The sequence below is a fragment of the Sinocyclocheilus grahami genome, unplaced genomic scaffold (assembly GCF_001515645.1).
Source record: "Sinocyclocheilus grahami isolate Dianchi unplaced genomic scaffold, SAMN03320097.WGS_v1.1 scaffold1973.1, whole genome shotgun sequence".
Taxonomy (NCBI): domain Eukaryota; kingdom Metazoa; phylum Chordata; class Actinopteri; order Cypriniformes; family Cyprinidae; genus Sinocyclocheilus; species Sinocyclocheilus grahami.
In genome coordinates, this window is record NW_015507152.1 from 45060 (window position 1) to 56588 (window position 11529).

General features: G+C 40.8%; 1 pseudogene; it reads left to right on the forward strand.

The window, feature by feature from the left end:
- The first annotated feature begins 38 nt into the window (after positions 1-38).
- On the forward strand, positions 39-11109 carry LOC107573545 (tripartite motif-containing protein 16-like; annotated as a pseudogene).
- Positions 11110-11529: the final 420 nt, after the last annotated feature.

The following is an 11529-nucleotide window of genomic DNA, read 5'->3' on the forward strand; positions in this document are numbered from 1 at the left end:
TTGTATGTGTTTCTGTATTGGTGTGAACATGCAGTGAAATGGCTGAAACCAGTATTTCAGAGGAGCAGTTCATCTGCCCACTGTGTTTGGATCTACTAAATGATCCAGTGACCATTCCCTGTGGACACAGTTACTGTATGAGCTGCATTACAGACTGCTGGGATCAAGAGGATCAGAAGAGAGTCTACAGCTGCCCTCAGTGCAGACAGACTTTCAGACAAACAGACAAACACCATGCTGGCTGAAGTGGTGGAGAAACTGAAGAAGACCAATCTAAAAGCTGCTGTTCCTGCGCAGGACCTGGAGACGTGGAGTGTGACATCTGTACTGGAAGAAAACACAAAGCCGTCAAGTCCTGTCTGGTGTGTCTGGAGTCTTACTGTCAAACTCACTTTGAGCGTCATGAGGAGTTTCACTCAGGAAAGAGACACAAAGTGACTGATGCCACTGGACGACTGCAGCAGATGATCTGCCATCAACATGATAAGCTTCTGGAGGTTTTCTGTCATATTGACCAGCTGTACATTTGCATGTTGTGTGCAAAGGATGAACTTAAAAACCATGCAACTATCAACTGAAGCAGAGAGGACAGAGAAAGAGGTATGAATTGAAATTACACACAAAATTAATGCTGACATTTGAAGTGTTCCTCCTCACTGGCATACAACTTTATCACAAGCTGAATGGGTCATTTCAGCTCCCCTCCCACTGGTAATTGCCACATTGTATCTCTGTATTTGAAAATAATTTGACCTTTGCTCACAGTTTTGTGTGTATCTTAAATCTATATGTAATATGAATTCACATGAATCTCAAAACGTTTTGTAAAATTCTTTAAAAAGGGAATTTAAAATGAATTCTGTAATATGTACAGTGGTGTGAAAAAGTGTTGGCCCCCTTCCAGTTTTTTTTAATTTTTTGCATATCTGTCACATCTTTGGATAGACAGCGAATCGATTCGATTCATGATTCATAGGATTTCGATTCGATTTAAGAACGATTTTTGCAAATTCAATTAGATTCGATTAACAATTTGATTCTGCATTCTTTAAAGGGGTCATATGATGTTGCTAAAAAGAACATTACTTTGTGTATTTGGTGTAATGAAATGTGTTTAAGCTTCAAAAACCATATTTACCATATTACCCTTACCATATTGTGATGCATATTGTGATGCACGACGAGACAAAAACATTAAAACCCATTATAAACGAGGCATTTGTTGCATCCAGTGGGGACATAATTACGGATTATAATGACTTATAATGTATTTTTAGACATTGCATTGCATCGCGCCGTGTAAACATAAAACTATGTCTGCATTTGTGATAGGAGAAATGACAAACTACAAATGCTACACTGCTCAAAACTTGCGTTGGAATCATCAGTGGCAAATTCTTTAAATATAAAAACGTTCTTACAGTCTGTGAGTCAGAACAGCCGGCATTGTAGTCTACTCTACCAAGATCAGGAAACAGTCCTACATAAAATGTGCTGCACACATCTGAATATTTGGGTTGAACTGTTCTGGAAAAGTGTTGTAAATACAACTTAACCACTGATTTCTAGTCGTGTCCTCTTTTTCCAAACAAAGTAGTTTCGCTTTCACAACGAAACACAGCGTCACACACGGCTGGCTTGAGTGAGCGGAGGACGGCTTGAGTGAGCGGCGGCGGCGGGTGGGCTTGCGGCAACCACATGTGGCAACCCCGGGGTGGACTCCGCTTCGTCCATGGTGAAAGCCGATCCGGTGATCCACAGCGTGAAGTTGATGTATTTCCTCAGCGACCAGCATGGATCAGCTTTAGGCATAACGAAGCGGATATTGTCCTCTTTTGGCAGGCCAAACAAAGTAGTTTCGCTTTCACAATGAAACACACAGCGCCTTCACGACATGGCGGCGGCGGCAACAACAATACTACAGTGAGAATAAAAGTTACGCCTTCTTTCTTTGCATGAACATTTGGGCGGCGTTATGCAAATCTTCCCACATCGTGACGTAGACATGTGGGGGCATGTTAGAACAAGCCGTTTTAGGAGGGTGTGGCTGACTCTTAACTTTTATAAAGAATATCTCTTTGGATTTGAGACTTTAGTCTTTGCAACTTTACAGATCTTCTTTATGCACTGTAGCCTCTGGACCAATCAAATACATATTTTGTTAGCTATATTTAACAAATACTCTGTAACACCACTCAGTTAACAAGCCATGTGAGGACCTATGGACCTTTCCCCCGAAATGCGTAACACCCTAGGATGTCTGCAACGACACCAGGCCCCCCCTGGTCCCCATGGCAACTAATGCTGATATCACTGGTTTTATGACCCACAGGAATGTGAGTAGGGAAAATCACTACCTTTTTATAGGAAGAGACACAATGCACAGTAGAAATTGACTTTTCTCTAATTAATCCATACGCTGCTCCTACACAAATCACAAACTACCGCCACCTGTGCGGGATGACTGGCGCACCTGGAGCTCGTTCCCACAGGCCTTAAAGCCAAGAGACAAGGCGCACACGGGGAAAGGTGGAAGAGGAGCTCCAGGCGGAAACTAATGTCTGTTTTGTTTCTTCTCCTCCTGTGCAGAGACCAACGACCTTCTGGACGAGTGACCAGCAGCCCTGCACGAGCACCGAGTGACCCACCCCCCGAGCACCGTGTGATCCTGTGCACAGACACTTCACCTGCTCACGTATAGCACCACTTGTGAATAAAGCACCCTCCTGGGGTACTTTTTGCCAGTTCTGTGTCTGTGGTCTGATTCACCCCGCGACACCCTTTAAGTGCATTCACAGGATTATTTAAAGGCTTCTATTTGCTAGCAATGCATGCTACTTTCATGCATCTGATTATCAGATAAACCTCGCGCTCTTACTTCAAGGTTGTTGTAAATGCTGTGGTAATTTTAACAGTTTCCTTCGTACATTCGGTTCAACAACATTGTTAAAACACATTTATCATTCAATGCAGGGCTGGACTGGGGTTAAAATTCGGCCCTGGACAAATCCAGCCCATCTGGTCCACGAGTTCCCCCATGAATGTTTTGCTGGGTTATAGGGCCGTTAATTAACAGTAAATAACAATAGATATTACTGAATTCACAGCAAATGCAACAAACTTAATGCATTTTTGTCATATAGAAATGCACTTGACAGTAAAGCATTGATTTTGAGCTACATGTAGAATGCAGGAAATTTATTGCTAATAAATCCTGACATCATTTCCTCACCCTCATGTCATTCCAAACCTGTATGACTTGGTTTCTTCTGTAGAACACAAAAGATATTTTGTAGAACGTTACCAAACCATTTTGGTTACCCTTGATTTCTACTGTATGGACACATATTTCTTGAATTTCTGAAATTATCTTCTTTTATGTTCCACAGAAGAAAGAAATTCATACAGGTTTGTTGAGTAAATGACCATTTTCATTTTTGGGTGAACTATCCCTTTCCAATTTACCCCGTCATATGTAGTTTACATTGTCATGGCTGTTTTCAGCCAGTATCACTACAGAACCTTTAATGTTCTCATATCACACGACTGTATAACACAACTGACCTATCGGTAAGCCCCGCCCCCTTAGTTACTGTTGCTCCCTCGGAGTTGCTCACTGTCTCACAATGACAGCTGTCAGTGTGAAAACCTTGTCCCACAATGTTTTTGCACAATTTTGGACACAGAAGGGCCACTATTCAAGTGGGAATTAAATATTCCATGGAGGGATATATAAAAGATTTTAAAATAAATATGGTGGTTAACTCGAAGCGAGGGCAATTCAATTAGTTTAATTTGAAGGACGGATTATTGAATTTAAAATTTGAAGGGGGCCAAGGGGGAGGGGGGCCATCCCGATCTCTTTCTGGGGGGGGCTATACAATTAGAAATTAAATTTAAATGCATATTCAGCAGTAAAATCAACTAATATTACCAACACCAACATCTATAAAAGTTTAACATTAGTGCTGTCTGTCAGTCGTAAAAAAAACAAAACATTAATTAATCGCACATTTTTCTGTAATTAATCGTGATTAATTGCATATTAATATATTGTCATTTAACTAGTTTAATATGGAGAGGCACTGAAATGTACTTACACTGTACATGATGTGAGAACAGTTTGCTATTTAGGTTTGTAATAGCAGGGACTCACTAACTTTAATGTTAGCTGGTTTTAGCCAGAGATAACGTCGTACCTTGCTGAAACGCAAGATGACATAAACGTTCTGCTTCAGCAGATGAAAATAGTAAATTAATGAGAGTATGACAACCAGAAAATTGACGTTGTTGTCTTCATTGGGATTGGGGTTGAATGCTTAGGGACGATTTGCTCTGTTTTGTTTGGGTTTAGGAAATGTAATAAAATAAATTATATTGCCCATCCTCTCACGAGACCTGGAATCAGTGTTACAAGTACCACAGGCACATATTTTTTTCCATTTTCGTAGCCTAAACACCATCAAACCGATGAAAGCTTCGGATCAATGTTTCTCTATGGCGCTGAAACCTATAGATGTCTGAGTTCCTCTCCCCGTGCAACTGATACTCGACTGCCATTGGCTTATCTGTGTTCGAGGGGAGGGGCTTACTGATAGGTCAATTCTGTGTGACATCTGAATGGATCAAGCGTCTTGCACTGTTTATCACTATATTGTGGCGGAAGCGCAGCGCACGTTCATCGTGACTGATTCCACCAAGCCCGGCTCCAGAATCAAATCACTGAGGGTGCTTCTTAAATTAGTGAGGGTGCTGTAACTATATATATATATACTGAGTCGGGCCGAGTACCTAAACAAACTTTTAGCCAATCAGCAATAAGGGGCATGTCTACTCATGATGGGGAGGAGAGAGCGATCAGTGCACAGGACGGACATCAGCCGAGCCGAGCGACGACAGAAAGATAGAGATGGCGGATAAAAAACAAAAGAGGAAAATGTCTGCGGAACAAAAGAAGGCTTGCGATAAGGCAAGAAGTAGGACCCGTGTAAATATCGGATCAGCTTTCCAGAGCTGGAGAGAACTCAAGGAGCGGGAAGGCCTGCCAAGGTTGCTTTGTTTCTTCTCAATAGGTGAGTAACATTGGTTTTGCTTTGTTTCACAGAACTAATATATGCACGTTAAAACTCAGTACTTCCAAAACACATTAAACCTGCATTACCATAGTAACACACATTGTTTTCACTTATTGATGACATCATACCTTCGGCCGGCTGGCACAGCAGATTCCGTCATAATCATTGCCTGGGTTGCATATGTATGTGTGGGGCGGAGCTATCAAAATAGGGGCGAGACCCTTTTGGGGTAGCGGCATGTTTGTTTTGGTGATTTGAAATATCAACATTGGCTACCAGAAATCACTTACCCCAGTTTTAAGAAATCAACAGATATGTCCGTGATTGGCTACATTGTTCAACGCTGCAAAAACACATTGACATAGAAATCGATCTTCAGAGCGCAAACCATAACGCACTGGATAGTTTGCCAAGTATAAAAAAAATGCCATTAATACAGCTTTAACTGAGGATGCTTTTGATTTCGTTTGAGGGTGCTCTAGCACCCCGTAGAACCGGGCCTAGATCCCCCTCTGCTTTTGCGCGTGGCTGGCAGATGCATCGCGTAGTGCCGCTTCACACTTTTGGAGTAGGCTATTTGTTTTTTGCAGTTCGCTGTAATTTAAAAACAGTGCCTAATGTGGGTCGATCGGCCGAATGGGAATGTCCCGGTACTCCCGATGGCCAATACATCCCTGAGTTTGCAAAACAAAGAAAAGAGTAGATGAAATATATCAGAGTGATGAAACAGAGAGAATAAAGACACTCCCAAGAGTGTTCTTGGGAGTTGTAAAGTCAGAGAACTCGACTGATGTCTGGCAAAAGCCCATTGCAGTGAACGGTGAACAAATTATTTTCAAGCTAATCACTGGAGCTGCGGTTACAGCCATACTTGTACTCAAAGAGGAGCCATGGTGTTCTCAGCCAGCCTACGAAAAAGCTGTGTGGCCCTAGCAACACGCCAATACAGCTGAGAGGGCAGTTCGAAGCATCACTTCATCATCAGGGAAAAATAATAAAACACCCAGTGTTCATGATACCAAGACTCGTGACCCCTCTCCTTGGACTACCTGCCATAAAAGAGATACAATTTCTGCACACAGTGAATATAATTCAGACATCAGAACCAAATTGCAAAGACCTTTTTCAGAAAAGTCTTCACAGGTCTTGGAATACTAGAAGGAGCTTACAAAATCACCTGAAAGGGTCAACCACTGCATTTGCTCTGTCTGTCCCCCGTGGAGTGCCCTTGCCCATGATGAACATAGTCATATAGGAGCTAAAAAGAATGGAAAACCTGGGAGTCGAAGTGACAGAGTGGTGCTCAGGTATGGTTATAGTACCAAAACCAAATGGCAAGATCCGAATCTGTGATGATTTAACACATCTGAATAACAATATCTGCAGAGAGAGACACATTCTTCCAGCAGTGGATAAAACACTGGCTAATCTGTCAGGTGCAACAGTTTTCTCTAAGCTGGATGCTACTGCTGGATTCTGGCAGATTCCCTTGCATAAAGATCCGGTCCCGCTCACTACCTTCATTATGCCTTATGGAAGATACTGTTTTCACCGCCTTCCATTTGGCATTTCATCAGCAGCAAAACTTTCACAGCTTTCAGAAGTGCTAAACACAAATGCTCGAGGGCCTGGAAGGTACTCTGTGCCACGCAGATGACATCCTGATGTTTGTCACTACACGAAAAGAACAAGATGCAAGACTTTTCAAAGTACTTAACTGCCTAGAACAGAAAGGTTTGACACTGAATGAGAAATGTCAGTTTGCAGTGCCTCAAGTTCTTAGGACATATCGTCAGTGCAGAGGGCATATGAGCTGATCCAGAAAAAATTAAAGCTATAAAAGAAATGCCAGAGCCTAAAAATACTGCTGATGTCAAGAGATTCCTCTGCATGGTGAATTACATTGGAAAATGTTCACCCAACATCGCAGAGCTGACTGGACCGATCAGAGACCTGCTTAAAGCTGAAAACTTGAGAAATTGAAAAGAAGGCGCTAGCAATCATTTGGGCCCGTGAAAGATTCCAAACCTACCTTCTTGGACTAGATTTTGTGGTCAAGACTCATCACAAGCCACTAGTTAGTCTGCTAGGCTCAAGACTGCTGGATGATGTGCCTCCATGCATACTGAGATTTCGTCCGTGACTTCTACCGTTCTCCTATAAAATCATACATGTCGCTGGAAAAAAATTTGATCACATCAAACACACTCTCTAGAGCTCCACTCAAAGAGCACCTGTCTGAAGCAGACCTAAAAAGAGAGGAAGAGGTAAAATTGATCATGCCATTCAACAATTGCCAGCAGTGTCTATCAAGCTTGCTCAAATAAAGAGGGCTCAGGAAGAGGATGAAATGTGTAGACAGGTAAATTCTCTTGTGCGCACAGCGTGGGAATGAAAAAAGAGTATTCGCCACACTTAGCATCGTTTTGGCAACACATGACCTGCTCATCGCAGAGGGCTTGCTGATGAAAGGAAAGAGACTTGTGATAGCTGGCAGTATACAAGAAGAAGTCCTAGAGAAGATACATCAGGGGCATCAAGGAATCACTAAATGCTTGGCAAGAGCACACGTGTCAGTATGGTGGCCTGGTATAACAAAGCAAATCAAAGACAAAGTGAGTCAATGTGAAACTTATGTCAAAAACAGCTACAGTCACCCAGAGCCCTGCTGACTACTGCTTTACCCTCCTGACCATGACAGAGAGTGCAGCAGATCTTTTCCACTGTGCTGCTGACTGCTACTCACGCTACATAGAAGTTACTTCTCTCACTTCAACAGCAACAACTCCTGTGATAGAGAAACTTAAAGCGATGTTTGCTCGTCATGGAGTCCCAGAGGTTTTAGTTACGGACAATGGGCCGTCTCCTGCCCGTTCCTTACTAATATCACTACAGTCAGAGTTTCCTGTTAGTTAATAGTGTGTTACTCATTTGTTCCGGTGTAGTTATTCATTAACGATGGAACAGTGTTCTAAACTGTGCATTAGAGCATGAGCTGAACTTTACTCGCTTTTGTCACATCGCTCAAGATTTCTACTATAACTGTATGTGCAACAGAGTTATTGTTTTTGCTGCAAATTGCACTCAGTTTGAATGTCCATTTCTTCACATTAATTATTGATTGCAGAATAATGATGACAGTAATTACTTATGCCCTGTGCATGTCTAAGGACTTCATGTCTAACCTAAATTTAATATAACCTAATAATGATCTCAAAATTCTCCGGAGAAATGCTGTTAAAGATATTTTTGTGATAGCGTTATGTAATTTGTCTCAGGTTTGCTGTTTTTAATTTCTCCTGCAGAAACACTTGAAGGAGACACAGAGCGAACTCCAGCAGAGAATCCAGCAGAGACAGAAAGATCTTGAGCAGCTGAGAGAGGCTGTGGAGTCTCATAAGGTGAGTTTGGAGAAGAAGAGAAGTTTGAGACTCAGTTTGACTCTCCTCTTTCAGTCCCACTGAAGCCGCTGTGAGGAAGCAGTAAGAGCTGATTGTGATGTGTGTCTAACAGCGCTCTGCACAGACAGCAGTGGAGGACAGTGAGAGGATCTTTACTGAGCTCATCCGCTCCATTGAGAGAAGCCGCTCTGAGGTGACACAGCGGATCAGAGATCAGGAAAAGACTGCAGTGAGTCGAGCTGAAGGACAAATGGAGCGACTGGAGCAGGAGATTGAAGATCTGAAGAAGAGAAACTCTGAGCTGGAGCAGCTTTCACACACAGACGATAACATACATTTCCTGCAGGTAACAGAGATCTAATAAAACCCACAGTGGACTTTAACAAGATCTGCTGTTAAAGGTATTTATTGAGTCTCTAATTATCATTGATTATTTGAGCCACACAATTTGATTGAGAGACAATAAGCAGTGATTCTACTGACAGAAATGTTGTCTGTTGTGGTCTTTACCGTAAAAAAAAAAAAAACTGGTTTCACTCAGGACTGCAGTAATGAGCTGACAATGAAATATGCTAATAATAGAGACTATTATCCATTATAATATTTTTTTTTTTTGCCAAATTATTAATCATTAATATCATGGTCTTAATTATGTTTAAATGTCTCCTCTTTAATGACACATCATGACAGAGTAAATATGTATTTTATAATATTTTATTTATTTTGTTTTAAATGGGTAGCTAAACATGTTTCATTAGTGAACAATTACTTGATAATCACCAGTTTTATTTATTATTATTATTATTTTATTGTTTGCTTGAACTTCAAAAGAGAATATGGAAACTATTATTAAATATGTGTGTATATGTATGTAGTATACAGTATCTTAAGTTCTTATTTATGATTTGTTTCTGGTTTATTATTTGTGTTTCTGCAGAGTCTTCAGTCTCTCTCAGCTCCTCCTGAAGCTACAGAAAACATCTCTGTCAGTGTCCTCTTTTCTTTTGCTGCTGTGAGAGAATCTGTCGGTCAGCTGAGACACAAACTGGAGGATTTCTGCAAAGAGGAGATGAAAAAGATATCTGGTAAAATATTAGAGATTCATCTGCTCTCTGTAATGAGACAAACATAATCTAATATCATAAAGAAAATGTTAGAAATGTCTAAGGAATAGATACAGGTATAATTTTCTCTCTGAGTGTTTATATCTGATATTTTCACAGACACTCTCAGTAACATTGTTCCCAGGACCAGAGAGGACTTCCTACAATGTAAGCCACTAACAAACACAATGACACACACTAAGATACTTTATCTAGCATTTGTATTTGTGTTTATGTAAAAGAAAAAAGAACGCATAACCAAACAGAATAAATCCATTTTTGATAAAAGCACTTTTTTTTCAATCTGGGCAGAGCTTTTACAGTTCAGCTACACAAAAAGATAAAAAGGGATTTGGCTTAAATTTTAAAGAAAGTTGGGATAAACATGAAAGTAAGCTGAGAGAAGGACAATCTGGACATGAAACACTCCAGATGCAAACTTTCAATGTGAGAATAACAGTTTTTGAAGTGAATTCATGAACATCATGCCACAACTCTGATAGATCGAAACAATCTTTAAAAATACATACATAAGGATAGATAAGAGATAAATAAGATAGACAGCTTAAATAAATAAGATAAAGCTTAACTTTTACAACTCCTGATTAGTGTTTTTTTCATCAGATTCCCATCAGTTCACTCTGGATCCAAACACTGCACATAAACGTCTCCGTCTGTCTGAAGGGAACAGAGCGGTGACTTACACTGACACACTCCAGCCGTATCCTGATCATCCAGACAGATTTGATAGTTATCGTCAGGTGTTGTGTAGAGAGAGTGTGAGTGGACGCTGTTACTGGGAGCTTGAGTGGAGTGGGAGTAATGTGGATATATCAGTGTCATATAAGAGCATCAGCAGGAAGAGATCTGTTTATGAGTGTGTGTTTGGATGTAATGATCAGTCCTGGAGTTTGTTCTGCTCTCCCTCTAGTTTCTCATTCTGGCACAATAACAAACAGACTGAACTCCCTGTTTCCTCCAGCTGCAGGAGAATAGGAGTGTATGTGGATCACAGTGCAGGAACTCTGTGCTTCTACAGCGTCTCTGACACAATGAACCTCATCCACACAGTCCAGACCACATTCACTCAGCCGCTCTGTCCTGGGTTTTATGTTTGGGGTCATCAATCATCAGCAAAGCTATTATAACTATCTAGATTATAGAGAGATCTACACATTGTACTTTTATATGGCAACTCTGGGATGCATGATACATCTGAATATTTATATTTCATGTGTATTCATTCACCACGCACTTTTATCCAAAGTGGCTCACAAAAGAGAAACAGTGAAATGCTGTAGGTCTTTTATTTTCTAATCTTTAAAAGGGTCATGACATGAGAAATCAAATTTTCTTGATCTTTTGGCATATAAGGGGTCTTTGTACCATTTATTTTCTAATCTTTAACCTCCTGGGGTCGAGGGTGGCGCCGGCGGCACCACTTGCAGATTTGAATGATGACAGCAAAATAACTAAAATGCTCCTTCATATATGATCGTACTTATAAGAGTAATACAGCATTTAAATCTGTAAAGGGTCTACTTTTACTTGTGTACACTCACAATATCAACAAAACATTGTGAAAATAAAGAAAATAAACGTGCTTTTAGCCGTCTCATTCTCCGCATATCAGTTTGAAACGCGTCAGTAAAATGAACGGAAACGCAGCGAATATTTGACACACACACATGAGAGACATATCTATAGAAAGCTTAACATGTCTACTTTTAAACGAAGTAAGTCATGACGAAAACAAATATTATGTGACAAAGTAATCAGTATGAAACCAACGCGATGTCAAGTCTTTGCATCGTCTTCGTTATCGCTAATGTGATCGCACTTTTGATATTACAATCGTCCACATCACAGCAAACACAGCAGCGAGACGTTTCCTCAAGTTCATCTCGGCTACTTCGCTTCTGGAAGAAGACGCCCTGAGAGAAATACGCT